Source organism: Salvelinus fontinalis, chromosome 26 (assembly GCF_029448725.1).
Source record: "Salvelinus fontinalis isolate EN_2023a chromosome 26, ASM2944872v1, whole genome shotgun sequence".
NCBI lineage: Eukaryota > Metazoa > Chordata > Actinopteri > Salmoniformes > Salmonidae > Salvelinus > Salvelinus fontinalis.
The window spans coordinates 21,858,646-21,873,940 of NC_074690.1; the positions used below are offsets into that span (position 1 = coordinate 21,858,646).

The window sequence follows — 15,295 nt, forward strand, 5'->3', positions numbered from 1 at the left end:
CTGTGAGTGGGCTAGGATCTTCCTCACTGTGAGGGACCTGCAATGCTTATGAAAAATACAGGTTCCCTGACAGCTAATAATGTCTGACATAAAAGTCCAGCCGGCGTGCCTTCATCTCTCCGTGGCTAAGGAAGGGATGGAGAGTCAGAGGGAGGTGGGGGGAGGTGATCCTCATAGGGTAGGGACTAGGGAGATTGAGTGGTGTTTGTGTGTGGGTGTGTGTGTTCCTCCTAGGGTAGGGAGATTGAGGAGTTGAGGGTGAGGGACGGGGGGGTTGTGGGGCTGGTGGGGAGTGTTGTCAGGGGCCACGGACTACTGCGGCTTGCTGACACCCTGTTCTCATTACTTATGTTGAGTCATACAGGATCCAGGAAGTGGATCCCTTGTTAAGGCCTGGGCACCATTAGTTCTCAGCAACAGGTTTGTGCAATTACCGACACAGCATACAGACACGGCTTAGGGTGAGGTGGATTGGGCATGGGTTGTTTAATGAAACTTGTTAGAAACCGGATAAAAGAGTGTACATGCAGAGTTTATTTCCAAAACGCTACACTCTTAGAAAAAAAGGTGAAATAAACTCTGCATGTACACTCTTTTACCCGGTACACTCTTTTACCCGGTACACTCTTTTACCCGGTACACTCTTTTACCCGGTACACTCTTTTACCCGGTACACTCTTTTACCCGGTACACCCTTTTACCCGGTACACTCTTTTACCCGGTACACCCTTTTACCCGGTACACCCTTTTACCCGGTACACTCTTTTACCCGGTACACTCTTTTACCCGGTACACTCTTTTACCCGGTACACCCTTTTACCCAGTACACCCTTTTACCCAGTACACCCTTTTACCCAGTACACTCTTTTATTCTCTTTTAACTGGAAACTTTTTTATAAGAGTGTATATCCACCAATTTTCACATTTGTGTTTTTCATGAGAAATGAGTGCTTATGGCTACCTTTATGTATGTGTAAAATATTACTGTCCTCAGGTTTTTTATTCATAGATGTCAGATGTGTATTACTATCAGTCCATTGTTTGGATGGAATGGAATGTTCGTATTCCGTATATTTAACATATAAATTTAACAGATCAATCTAGCCTTATGCAGTGTTTTGGTTAGAGTTAGGTCTTGTCCCAAATGGCGCCTTATTCCCTATACCTTTTGACTAGAGCCCAAATCTCATATTACAGTATTGATACATGTCAGAGTCACGTGTATAGGTGGCAGGGAAGTCAGGCGCAGGAGAATCAAACTTAGTGGAATGGAGTTGTTTAATAACTTGAAAACAAATATAACTCCAAAACCATGAATACAATAAAACAAAGTGGGTACGAGGACCCGTCGCGCACCAATACAAACAACACGAATACTGAACAACAAATAATCTCTGACAAAGACATGACGGGAAACAGAAGGTTAAATACACAACAGGTAAAGAATGGGATTAAAACCAGGTGGGTAGGAAGACAAGACAACACCAATGTAAAATGTAAAATGGATCAATGATGGCTAGAAGACCGGCGACGTCGACCGCCGAGCACCGCCTGAACAAGGAGAGGCATCGGTTTCGGCAGAAGTCGTGACAATACATTTTATATACACTGCTCAAAAAAATAAAGGGAACACTTAAACAACACAATGTAACTCCAAGTCAATCACACTTCTGTGAAATCAAACTGTCCACTTAGGAAGCAACACTGATTGACAATAAATTTCACATGCTGTTGTGCAAATGGAATAGACAAAAGGTGGAAATTATAGGCAATTAGCAAGACACCCCCCAAAACAGGAGTGATTCGGCAGGTGGTGACCACAGACCACTTCTCAGTTCCTATGCTTCCTGGCTGATGTTTTGGTCACTTTTGAATGCTGGCGGTGCTCTCACTCTAGTGGTAGCATGAGACGGAGTCTACAACCCACACAAGTGGCTCAGGTAGTGCAGTTCATCCAGGATGGCACATCAATGCGAACTGTGGCAAAAAGGTTTGCTGTGTCTGTCAGCGTAGTGTCCAGAGCATGCAGGCGCTACCAGGAGACAGGCCAGTACATCAGGAGACGTGGATGAGGCCGTAGGAGGGCAACAATCCAGCAGCAGGACCGGTACCTCCGCCTTTGTGCAAGGGGGTGCACTGCCAGAGCCCTGCAAAATGACCTCCAGCAGGCCACAAATGTGCATGTGTCAGCATATGGTCTCACAAGGGGTCTGAGGATCTCATCTCGGTACCTAATGGCAGTCAGGCTACCTCTGGAGAGCACATGGAGGGCTGTGCGGCCCCACAAAGAAATGCCACCCCACACCATGACTAACCCATCGCCAAAGCGGTCATGCTGGAGGATGTTGCAGGCAGCAGAACATTCTCCACGGCGTCTCCAGACTCTGTCACGTCTGTCACATGTGCTCAGTGTGAACCTGCTTTCATCTGTGAAGAGCACAGGGCGCCAGTGGCGAATTTGCCAATCTTGGTGTTCTCTGGCAAATGCCAAACGTCCTGCACAGTGTTGGGCTGTAAGCACAACCCCCACCTGTGGACGTCGGGCCCTCATACCACCCTCATGGAGTCTGTTTCTGACCGTTTGAGCAGACACATGCACATTTGTGGCATGCTGGAGGTCATTTTGCAGGGCGCTGGCAGTGCACCTCCTTGCACAAAGGCGGAGGTACCGGTCATGCTGCTGGGTTGTAGCCCTCCTACGGCCTCATCCACGTCTCCTGATGTACTGGCCTGTCTCCTGGTAGCGCCTGCATGCTCTGGACACTACGCTGACAGACACAGCAAACCTTTTTGCCACAGTTCGCATTGATGTGCCATCCTGGATGAACTGCACTACCTCAGCCACTTGTGTGAGTTGTAGACTCCGTCTCATGTTACCACTAGAGTGAGAGCACCGCCAGCATTCAAAAGTGACCAAAACATCAGCCAGGAAGCATAGGAACTGAGAAGTGGTCTGTGGTCACCACCTGCCGAATCACTCCTGTTTTGGGGGGTGTCTTGCTAATTACCTATAATTTCCACCTTTTGTCTATTCCATTTGCACAACAGTATGTGAAATTTATTGTCAATCAGTGTTGCTTCCTAAGTGGACAGTTTGATTTCACAGAAGTGTGATTGACTTGGAGTTACATTGTGTTGTTTAAGTGTTCCCTTTATTTTTTTGAGCAGTGTATTTTTTTAAATATTGATTTCACAAATGTATAGTTTCTACAGTTCTTTTCGTCACATTTGACTGTGTTAAATCCTTGCAGTGATAGCTACTTTTTTCTCTGAGAGTGAGGCAGATTTATCTTATTTTGTAACAAAATGTTATGGTTAAATTTCAGAGAGACAAACAATCTAGTGATAGGTTTCAAACAAATACATGTCTGTCATTTAACAACCCTATGCCACGATTAGATGGGGGGAAAACACACCAATCTCTTTCATAATTTCAAAAAATAATTGTAAAAATAAAATCTGAAAATTGATATATGGCGTTTTGGAATGAAACTCTTCAAATGTATTGTATATATACAGTACAAGATAATGTTATGTGGTGTGTAGTGTATTGTCAACCATCAGTGTCTTTCTGTAGAGGCCTCGCCATTTGGCTCATTTTTCTGTCATCTCTTTTTCCCCTTTATAAAAATCAACGTTGAGTATTTGAAGCCGCTCAGGACCCTGTGACCAGACAAAAAGGCTTTCAACACAGAGACACTGAAACCCTGGCAATTGAAGTAAAATGCGATCATTAGTCCCCGAGACATTACGTTGTCGCTAATTATTAAGAGCAACACATCGTCTTCCTCAAAGACTCCATTAGGCTACCGACTGAAGTCCCGTACCTCTCTTCTTCCCTCCTCTCCCCTCCACTCCTTCCTCTCTTTGGCATCACACCAGGACAAAGAAACATGGATTCATTATGAGAAGAAGATAAGAAAGTGTCCCTTTCCACTGCATAACTTACCAGCACAAGTAGCTAGAGACAGCAGGACGTAGAGAGGAGAGAGGAAAGAGAGGAGGGGTACTTTAATACTGAAGCCAATCTTAATTGGTCACGTCCTAAGGCAGCTTGTATCATTAAGATGACAGTGCCTGGTTGTGGAGTGGACGGTCTCGAAGGTCTCGTCTCGTCCCTCCAGACATTTGTGACACGCTCCCCAGAGCTCTCATTACAACGATGGCCGACGATGGCTTTTATACCAGGGCCCCTGTCCCATTTGAAGGAGTGAGCGGATCCCCAGAGGCTTTAGTCTGTTGAAGCACTTTAAAGACATTCATGTCCAAGTACTAGTCTGTAAGGTTGTGTGCTATTTGTTTATTGTCAAATGATAGTTTTGTGGAAAGATCGTATGCCTTACTCAAGAATACTGTTGTCAGAGAGAGAGAGCTGTAAGTCAATGTCAATGGCTTTCAAGGAACATAAATGTAGTGATATACATCTGTTTTTCAATCAGTATTCTTGTATTGTCTCATTATGTGTCGTAACAACTGTCAGTATGGTTTGTGATGTCGCTAATACAACCTACAGTATATCTAAAGCTGAACAGTAAAGGATAGCAGCCTTTAAAACAGCCTTAAGGCACAGCTGTAGGCTAACACACACACACACACACACACACACACACACACACACACACACACACACACACACACACACACACACACACACACACACACACACACACCAGATTCTCCCACCTGCTTCCCCAGATCTCCCTTGTGGGTTGCAGGTGTGGGGTTGGTCCTAGTATTAGAATAGACGGTGTGTGTGTGTCTCCTATGACAGGGCCAGACTCAGTGGGCATTGTGTGCAGCTGGTAGACATTCTCCAGTGTTCCTCTAAGGACTTCCAGTCTACTGCACTGACAGCTCTGACAGCTACAACGACATCCCTTAAGCATGCCATAATCTCTCTCCATCCCTTGATAATATGGGGTGTTTGTGCGTCTGTGTGTGTGTGGGGGGGGGGGGGGGGTACGTTTGTGTGGTTGTGTGTGTGTACCTGTTTGTGTGTGTGGGAGTATATATATCGTTTAGACACACACCTGCACATTTTTGTCAAGGCTTACTGAGGCATTGAAGCTTTGCCAAAAGGATTCACACAACTGAACCTCAACCTAATTATTGAACAAGGCCCACATTACCCCCTTTGCCATCTCATGTTGTGTTTATATTTTTGTTCAGTATATATACACTACATGAACAAGAGTCAAATATGTATTTTTATCTTTAAAAAAAATAATTCTGATTTCATTAATTGCATGAGTTGCTTCATGTGGAATAGAGTTCCATACAATTATGGCTTTATGTAGTACTGTGCACCTCCCATAGTCCCATAGTGTTCTGGACTTGGGGACTGTGAAGAGACCTCTGATGGCATGTCTTGTGAGGTCTTGTGTCTGACCTGTGTGCTAATAGCTGAAACAGACAGCTAGTTGCATTCAACATGTCAGTACTTCTCACAAATACAAGTAGTGATGAAGTGAATCGCTACTCTACTTTAAGCCAAGAGAGCTTGACATGCATATGATTAATGTTAGCAGTGGATGAAAGCCATCACACATACGTTTTTTCCAGCAGCAGATTATGACGATAATGTCAAAAGCTGCACTGAAGTCTAACAAAACAGCTCCCACAAACGTTTTATTATTTTTTCTTAGCTAGTCATTTGTGTAAGTGCCATATATGTTGAATTCCCTTCCTTATAAGCGTGGTTAAAATATGCTGTTCATTTGTTTACTGTGAAATAGCATTATATTTAGTCAACACAATTTTTCCCAAAGGTTTACTAAGGGTTGGTAACATGCTGATTGGTCAGCTGTTGGAATCAGTAAAGGGTGGTCCAAAGGGTTTAACTATCATTCTTCATATCATTTATATTAGTACAGTTTCTTCTTCTTTTTGTTCAGTTTAGTTACATGATTTCTCAATTTACAGTATGTTTGCCAATCGGCCAAGTAGACAGACTTATTTGCAATTCAATTTGCCTCATCCCTCTCAACCATAATTTTTTAAAATTCCTCATCAATCCATGGGGATTTAACAGCGGTTGGAACCAAAAATGTCACATTTTGACTCATCAAAACAAAGGACAGATTTCCACCGTTCTGGTATCCATTGCTCGTGTTTCTTGGCCCAAACAAGTTTCTTCTTAGTTTTAGTGTCCGTTAGTAGTGATTTCGTTGCAGGGATTCGACCATGAAGGCCTGATTCACGGAGTCTCCTCTGAACAGTTGATGTTGAGATGTGTCTGTTACTTGAACTCTGTGAAGCATTTATTTGGTCTGCAATCTGAAGTGCAGTTAACTGCCAATTTCCGAGGTTAGTAGCTCTAATGAACTTCTCCTCGGCAGCAGAGGTAACTCTGGGTCTTCCTTTCCTGTGGCGGTCCTCTTGAGAGCCAGTTTCATCATAGAGGTTGATGGTTTTTGCATCAGCACTTGAAGAAACTTTACAAGTTCTTGACTAACCTTCATGTCTCTAAGTAATGATGGACTGTCATTTTTCTTTGCTTATTTGAGCTGTTCTTGCCATAATATAGAATTGGTCTTTTACCAAATAGGGCTAGCTAACCTCTGTATGCCAATCCTACCTTGTCACAACACAACTGATTGGCTCAAACGCATTAAGAAGGAAATAAATTCCACAAATTAGCTTAACAAAGCACACATGTTAATTGAAATGCATTACCTCATGAAGCTGGTTGAGAGAATGCCAAGAGTGTGCAAAGCTGTTGTCAAGGCAAAGAGTGGCTACTTTGAAGAATCCCAAATATAAAATATATTTTTTTATTTATTTTTTTATTTCACCTTTATTTAACCAGGTAGGCTAGTTGAGAACAAGTTCTCATTTAAAATTGCGACCTGGCCAAAATAAAGCAAACCAGTGCAACACAAACAACAACTCAGAGTTGCATATGGAATAAACAAACATACAGTCAATAATACAATAGAAAAAGTTTATATACAGTGTGTGCAAATGAGGTAGGATAACGGAGGTAATGCAATAAATAGGCCATAGTGGCGAAATAATTACAATAAAGCAATTAAACACTGGAGTGATAGATGTGCAGAAGATGAGTGTCAAATAGAGATATCCGCCACGGCACAACCCAAGGCTGTGTTGGCGCCCCCCCCCCCCCCCCCCCCCCCCTTGGGTTGTGCCGTGGCTGGTACGTTGGTTTTTGAAGATATCCCTCTAGTGGTGTGGGGGCTGTGCTTTGGCAAAGTGGGTGGGGTTATATCCTGCCTGTTTTGCCCTGTCCGGGAGGTATCGTCGGATGGGGCCACAAGTATGCTCTCTCTAATTCTCTCTTTCTCTCTTTCTCTCTCTCAGAGGACCTGAGCCCTAGGACCATGCCTCAGGACTACCCGGCATGATGACTCCTTGCTGTCCCCAGTCCACCTGGCCGTGCTGCTGCTCCAGTTTCAACTGTTCTGCCTGCGGCTATGGAACCCTGACCTGTTCCCCGGACATGCAACCTGTCCCAGACCTGCTGTTTTCAACTCTCTAGAGACAGCAGGAGCGGTAGAGATACTCTCAATGATTGGCTATGAAAAGCCAACTGACATTTACTCCTGAGGTGCTGACTTGTTGCACCATCGACAACTACTGTGATTATTATTATCTGACCATGCTGGTCATTTATGAACACTTGAACATCTTGGCCATGTTCTGTTATAATCTCCACCCCTCATAGCCTGGTTTCTCTCTAGGTTTCTTCCTAGATTTTGGCCTTTCAAGGGAGTTTTTCCTAGCCACCGTGCTTCTACACCTGCATTGCTTGCTGTTTTGGGTTTTAGGCTGGGTTTCTGTACAGCACTTTGAGATATCAGCTGATGTAAGAAGGGCTATATAAATACATTTGATTTGATTTGATGTCATAAGGTGAATGCACCAATTTGTAAGTCGCTCTGGATAAGAGCGTCTGCTAAATGACTTAAATGTAAATGTAAATTTGAGATACTGGAGTGCAAAGGAGCAAAAGAAATAAAATTTATAACAGTTTGGGGATGAGGTAGTTGGATGGGCTAATTACAGGTGGGCTATGTACAGGTGCAGTGATCTATGAGCTGCTCTGACAGCTGGTGCTTAAAGCTAGTGAGGGAGATATGGGTCTCCAGCTTCAGTGATTTTTGCAGTTCGTTCCAGTCATTGGCAGCAGAGAACTGGAAGGAAAGGCGGCCGAAGGAGGAATTGGCTTTGGGGGTGACCAGTGAAATATACCTGCTGGAGTGCGTGCTCTGGTGGGTGCTGCTATGGTGACCAGTGAGCTGAGATAAGGCGGGGCTTTACCTGGCAAAGACTTATAGATGACCTGGAGCTAGTGGGTTTAGCGATGAATATGAGGCGAGGGCCAGCCAACGAGAGCATACAGGTCGCAATGGTGGGTAGTATATGGGGCTTTGACAAAATGGGTGGCACTGTGATGGACTGCATCCAATTTGCTGAGTAGAGTGTTGGAGGCTATTTTGTAAATGACATCGCCGAAGTCAAGGATCGGTAGGATAGTCAGTTATACGAGGGTATGTTTGGCAGCATGAGTGAAGGATGCTTTGTTGTGAAATAGGAAGCTGATTCTAGATTTAATTTGGGATTGGAGATGCTTAATGTGAGTCTGGAAGGAGAGTTAACAGTCTAACCAGACACCTAGGTATTTGTAGTTGTCCACATATTCTAAGTCAGAACCGTCCAGAGTAGTGATGCTGGGCGGGCGTGCAGGTGTGGGCAGCGATCGGTTGAAGAGCATGCATTTAGTTTTACTGCGTTTAAGAGCAGTTGGAGATTTCTTTAACACTTTATTGTTTACTACATGATTCCATATGTGTTATTTCATAGTTTGATGTCATCACTATTATTCTACAATGTAGAAAATAGTAAAAATAAAGAAAAACCCTTGAATGAGTAGGTGTGTCCAAATTTCTGACTAGTACTGTATATACAGTATATTCGGAAAGTACTCAGACCCCTTCACTTTTTCCACATTTTGTTATGTTAGTCTTTTTCTAAAATTGATTTTTAAAAATCCCCCTCATCAATCTACACACCCCATAATTAGAAAGCAAAAACAAGTTGAGAATTTTTTCAAATGTATAATTTTTTGTTGTTGTTGAAATATTGTTGAAATATACATTTACATAAGTATTCAAACCCTTTACTCATTACTTTTTTGAAGAACCTTTAGCAGCGATTACAGCCTCGAGTCTTCTTGGGTATGATGCTACAAGCTTGGCACACCTGTTTTTGGGGAGTTTCTCCCATTAATCTCTGCAGATCCTCTCGAGCTCTGTCAAATTGGATGGGTAGTGTCGCTGCACAGCTATTTTCAGGTCTCTCCAGAGATGTTCAATCGGGTTCAAGTCCGGGCTCTGGCTGGGCCACTGAAAGACATTTTGAGACTTGTTCCAAAGCCACTCCCACGTTGTCTTGGCTGTGTGCTTAGGTTCGTTGTCCTGTTGGAAGGTGAACCTTCGCCCAAGTCTGTGGTCCTGAGCGCTCTAGAGCAGGTTTTTGTCAAGGATCTCTCTGTACTTTGCTCCGTTCATCTTTCCCTTGATCCTGACTAGTCTCCCAGTCCCTGCTGCTGAAAAACATCCCCACAGCATGATGCTGCCACCACCATGCTTCGCCGTAGGGATGGTGCCAGGTTTTCCCCAGACGTGATGCTTGACATTCAGGCCAAAGAGTTCAATCTTGATTTCATCAAACCAGAGAATCTTGTTTCTCATGGTCTGAAAGTCTTTAGGTGTCTTTTCACAAACTCCAAGCGGGCTGTCATGTGCCTTTTATTGAGGAGTGGCTTCCGTCTGGCCACTCTACCATAAAGGCCTGATTGGTGGAGTGATGCAGAGAGGGTTGTCCTTCTGCAAGGTTTTCCCATCTCCACAAAGGAACTCTGAAGCTCTATCAACGTGACCATCGGGTTCTTGGTCACCTCCCTGACCAAGGCCCTTCTCCCCTGACTGCTCAGTTTGGCCGGGAGGCCAGCACTAGGAAGAGTCTTGGTGGTTCCAAACTTCTTCCAGTTAAGAAGGATGGAGGCCACTGTGTTCTTGGGGACCTTCAATGCTGCAGAAGTTTGTTGGTACCCTTTTCCAGATCTGTGCCTCCACACATTCCTGTCTCGGTGATCTACAGACATTCCTTTGACCTCATGGCTTAGTTTTTGCTCTGACATGACTGTCAACTGTGGGACATTATATAGACAGGTGTGTGCCTTTCCAAATCATGTCCAATCAATTGAATTTACCACAGGTGCACTCCAATCAAGTTGTAGAAACATCTGAAGGATGATCAATGAAAACAAGATGCACCTGATCTCAATTTCGAGTCTCATAACAAAGGTCTGAATACTTACGTAAATAATTTATTTCTGTGTAGTTTTTTTTAATAACTTTGCACACATTTTTATAAACCTGTTTTCGCTTTGTGATAGTGAGTTATTGTGTGTTGACAGATGAAGTACAATTTGTATTTAATCCATTTTAGAATAGAGCTGTAATATAATACAATTTGGAAAAAGTCAAGGGGTCTGAATACTTTCTTGAATGTACTGTATATATATTTTAGTATATATTTTTACACATATTTAACCCCTTATTTTTGTTGGCACAAAACTACCTCCGTACTTCCATTCATTTGTATAGGTTACCCTTAGATGAGTCCAGATGAGAGCAAAAAGGAGAACACCATCGTGTTTGTATTGTATTTATTATGGATCCCCATTAGCTGCTTCCAAGGCAACAGGTACTCTTCCTGGGGTCCAGCAAAATTAAGGCAGTACTACATTTAAAAAAAAATATTACAACATTTTGGTCACCTCCCTGACCAAGGCCCTTCTCCCCTGACCGCGCAGTTTGGCCGGGAGGCCAGCTCTAGGAAGAGCAACAGATTTCACAACATATTAAGTGTGTACCCTCAGGCCCCTACTCTACTACCACATATCCACGATACAAAATCCATGTGTATGTCTGTATATAGTGCGTATGTTATCGTGTGTTTGTATGCATGTGTCAGTGCCTATGTTTGTGTTGCTTCACAGTCCCCGCTGGTCCATAATGTGTATTTTTATCTGTTTTTTAAATCAAATTTTACTGATTGCATGAGTTACTTTATGTGGAATAGAGTTCCATGTAGTCATGGCTCTATGTAGTACTGTGCACCGCCCATAGTCTGTTCTGGACTCAGTGCATTCAACATGTCAATACCTCTCACAAATAGAAGTTGTGTTCGTGAGAGTCTCCCCTCTCTATAGAGCGGTCATATTAGTTTTTAGGCCAAACCGACGATTTCCGGGATGTCTCCTGGTCTGACAAACAGCGCTGTAGCTCTGCAACTTTCCAACGCAGGTGCGGAAGAGCAACATACAGAAGCCGGATGCGGTGGATTGAGAAAAATGATCTCTCTAGCTTACACTGACAGATGGAGATGGAGCCACAATGGGAAGCTAACAAGGTGTCTGAGTCTAATGTGGGAGCCTGAGATGAATGTGTAATGGTTTAATGGTGTGGCAAGGAGCCAGTTGACCTCCCTCTGTGGCTTATTTAGCACACATTTAAGACCTGAAACAAAGTCACCATAAATAATAGAACAGGTTGCAGAATTAAAGAGAACAAGGAGAAGACACGTCTAGAATTGTTTGATTGTTGTGTTTACAGGAAAGAGGAAAGAGAAGCGTTTTTTTTAGATGCATAGGGTAGGTAGAGGGTAATATGTGGTGATAGCGCTGGAAGTTGTAAAATTACAGTAGGTGTCTGTTAGTGAGCATTTCTCCTTTGCCAAGATAATCCATCCACGTGACAGGTGTGGCATATTAAGAAGCTGATTTAACAGCATGATCATTACACAGGTGCACCTTGTGCTGGGGGAAATAAACGGCCACTCTAAAATGTGCAGTTTTGTCATGCAACACAATGCCACAGATGTCTCAAGTTTTGAGGGAGTATGCAATTGGCATGCTGACTGCAGGAATGTCCATCATAGCTGTTGCCAGAGAATTTAATGTTAATTTCTCTATCATGAGCCAATGTCGTTTCAGAGAATTTAGCAGTACATCCAACCGGCCTCAGAACCGTAGACCATGTGTAACTATGCCAGCCCAGGACCTCTACATCCGGCTTCTTCACCTGCGGGATTGTATGAGACCAGCCACCCGGACAGCTGATGAAACTGTGGATTTGCACAACCAAATAATTTCTGCACAAACTGTCAGAAACCGCCTCTGGTAAGCTCATCTGCATGCTAGTCATCCTCACCAGAGTCTTTACCTGACTGCAGTTCGGCGTCGTAACCGACTTCAGTGGGCAAGTGCTCAACTTCGATTGCCACTGGCACGCTGGAGAAGCGTGCTCTTCACGGATGAATCCCGGTTTCAACTGTACCTGGCAGATGGCAGACACTGTGTATGGCGTCGTGTGGGCGAGCGGTTTGTCTATGTGAACGTTGTGAACAGAGTAACCCATAGTGGTGGTGGGATTATGGTATGGGCAGTCATAAGCTACGGACATTGCACACAATTGCGTTTTATCGATTGGCAATTTGAATGCACAGAGATACCGTGTTGAGATCCTGAGGCCCATTGTCGTGCCATTCATCCACCGCCATCACCTCATGTTTCAGCATGATAATGCACGGCCCCATGTCGCAAGGATCTGTACACAATTCCTGGAAGCTGAAAATGTCCCAGTTCTTCCATGGCCTGCATAGTCACCAGACATGTCACCCATCGAGCACATTTGGGATGCCCTGGATCGAGGTGTACGACAGCGTGTTCCAGTTCCCGCCAATATCCAGCAACTTCGCACAGCCATTGAAGAGGAGAGGGACAACGTTCCACAGGCCACAATCAACAGCCTGAGCGAAGGAGATACTGACTGATTTTCCAATCCACGCATCGACCTTTTTTATTTTTTTCCCTACCTTTTTTAAGGTATCTGTGACCAACAGATGCATATCTGTATTCCCAGTCATGTGAAATCCATAGATTAGGGCCTAATGAATTTATTTCAATTGACTGAATTCCTTATATGAACTATAATTCATCATAATCTTTGAAATTGTTGCATGTTGCATTTATGTTTTTGTTCAATGTGTAATATAGGATTATTATAGACCAATGTCCTCTCGTAGTGTCCCTCAGTTATTGACAACTTCTAGAAGATTAGATCAATATCAGGTGAATATGCTGTAGGATATCAGGTGAATATGCTGTGTCACCCAGATCCAGGACAACGCTTATGACTCTGACTGAGGCTGTTGTGTCTCTGATTGGTTAGATAAAGGCTGGTACCCTGGAGTGGTGATGTTTGAGGAGATTCCCTGGTTGTTTGGTTAATAATGCAGAAGACTGGAGGCGACGGTTAGAAGACATCAATCAGATGTCCTGAGACAGACACAGCGAGAAGCTAGGGGGTTTACCTGTAGTGTGTGTGTGTGTGTGTGTGTGTGTGTGTAGCTCGGGGGGCTTACCTATAGCTAGCACTCTGTGATGGAGGCTGTAGTCAAGTGATATTACCATGGTGTGCTGAGATGAGTGATATTACCGTGGTATGCTGAGATGAGTGATATTACCGTGGTGTGCTGAGATGAGTGATATTACCATGGTGTGCTGAGATGAGTGATATTACCATGGTGTGCTGAGATGAGTGATATTACCATGGTGTGCTGAGATGAGTGATTTTACCGTGGTGTGCTGAGATGAGTGATATTACCATTGTCACGTTCCTGACCTGTTTTCTCTTGTTTTGTATGTGTTTATTGGTCAGGGTGTGAGTTTTGGGTGGGCAGTCTATGTTTTCTATTTCTATGTTGGGTTTTTGTGTTCGGCCTGGTATGATTCTCAATCAGAGACAGGTGTGTATCGTTTGTCTCTGATTGAGAGTCATACTAAGGCAGCCAGGGTTTCACTGGTGTTTTGTGGGTGTTTGTACCTGTGTCAGCGTTTGGGCCACACAGGACTGTTGCAGGTTAGTCACGTTTGTTGTTTTGTTAATTTGTAGTGTTTGTTGGTTTGCCATTAAAACATGAATACCTACTACTCCGCATCTTGGTCCGATCCATGCTCCTCCTCGTCTGAGGAGGAGAACGACTACGACAACCTTAACAACCATGGTGTGCTGAGATGAGTGATTTTACAGTGGTGTGCTGAGATGAGTGATATTACCGTGGTGTGCTGAGATGAGTGATATTACCATGGTGTGCTGAGATGAGTGATTTTACAGTGGTGTGCTGAGATGAGTGATATTACCATGGTGTGCTGAGATGAGTGATATTACCATGGTGTGCTGAGATGAGTGATATTACCATGGTGTGCTGAGATGAGTGATATTACCATGGTGTGCTGAGATGAGTGATATTACCATGGTGTGCTGAGATGAGTGATTTTACCATGGTGTGCTGAGATGAGTGATTTTACCGTGGTGTGCTGAGATGAGTGATTTTACCGTGGTGTGCTGAGATGAGTGATTTTACCGTGGTGTGCTGAGATGAGTGATTTTACCGTGGTGTGCTGAGATGAGTGATTTTACCATGGTGTGCTGAGATGAGTGATTTTACCGTGGTGTGCTGAGATGAGTGATTTTACCGTGGTGTGCTGAGATGAGTGATTTTACCGTGGTGTGCTGAGATTTATTGCCGCCTTAAAACACTTCTCTGTCATTTTTATGACGCTGTCTTCGTCTTGGCTTTCTCCCTGGCTAGTTTGGGATAACATTTGTTTATGTTTCTGCTCAGGGCTGTTGGTGATAGTCGTGTGTTGTTCATATCCCAATTGACTAACCAGTTATAGTTCAGAAAGGGAATAACTTGGTGTTTGTCTGAGCTGGGATGATTTCATTTGAAGTTCAGCATAAGGAGTTAACATTGAGGGAGTTGAAACATCTGTGTAAATGTATAGACTTTGAACCAAACTGTGATCACAAAGTCATAATTGTGAATTCCAGTCCCACTTCTACATGCTAATTGAGCACTCATAACAGGTTCATAACAAAAGTCTGATTCTAGACAAGACATCAAACTACATCTTTTGTGGGTACACATTTTCAATCTCCTTTTAAATGTGATTAAGGATGCATTTGGAAGTCTGTGCTGTGCCTTTCATCATGGCCGCCAGGCCTGAAAAAACACAGGTGAGCTCAGAGCTGTTCAGAGAGAGACCCTTTGTTAGTGGTACTCAAGATCCTGGCACACACTGCCGCGGGACATTTACCAATCCTGATCAAATAGGATTGCCTGTGCGTTATTTTCACTTGACACTTGGAGAGCTTACAGGCTCCTGGTCAGAAAAGCGTAAGTGATAGAACGAGAGAGGGAG

At 43.7% G+C, this 15,295-nt stretch overlaps 1 pseudogene; it reads left to right on the plus strand.

Annotated features, from left to right (window-relative positions):
• LOC129824595 (dihydropyrimidine dehydrogenase [NADP(+)]-like) overlaps positions 1–15,295 on the plus strand; it is a 197,267-nt pseudogene that overhangs the window by 15,392 nt on the left and 166,580 nt on the right.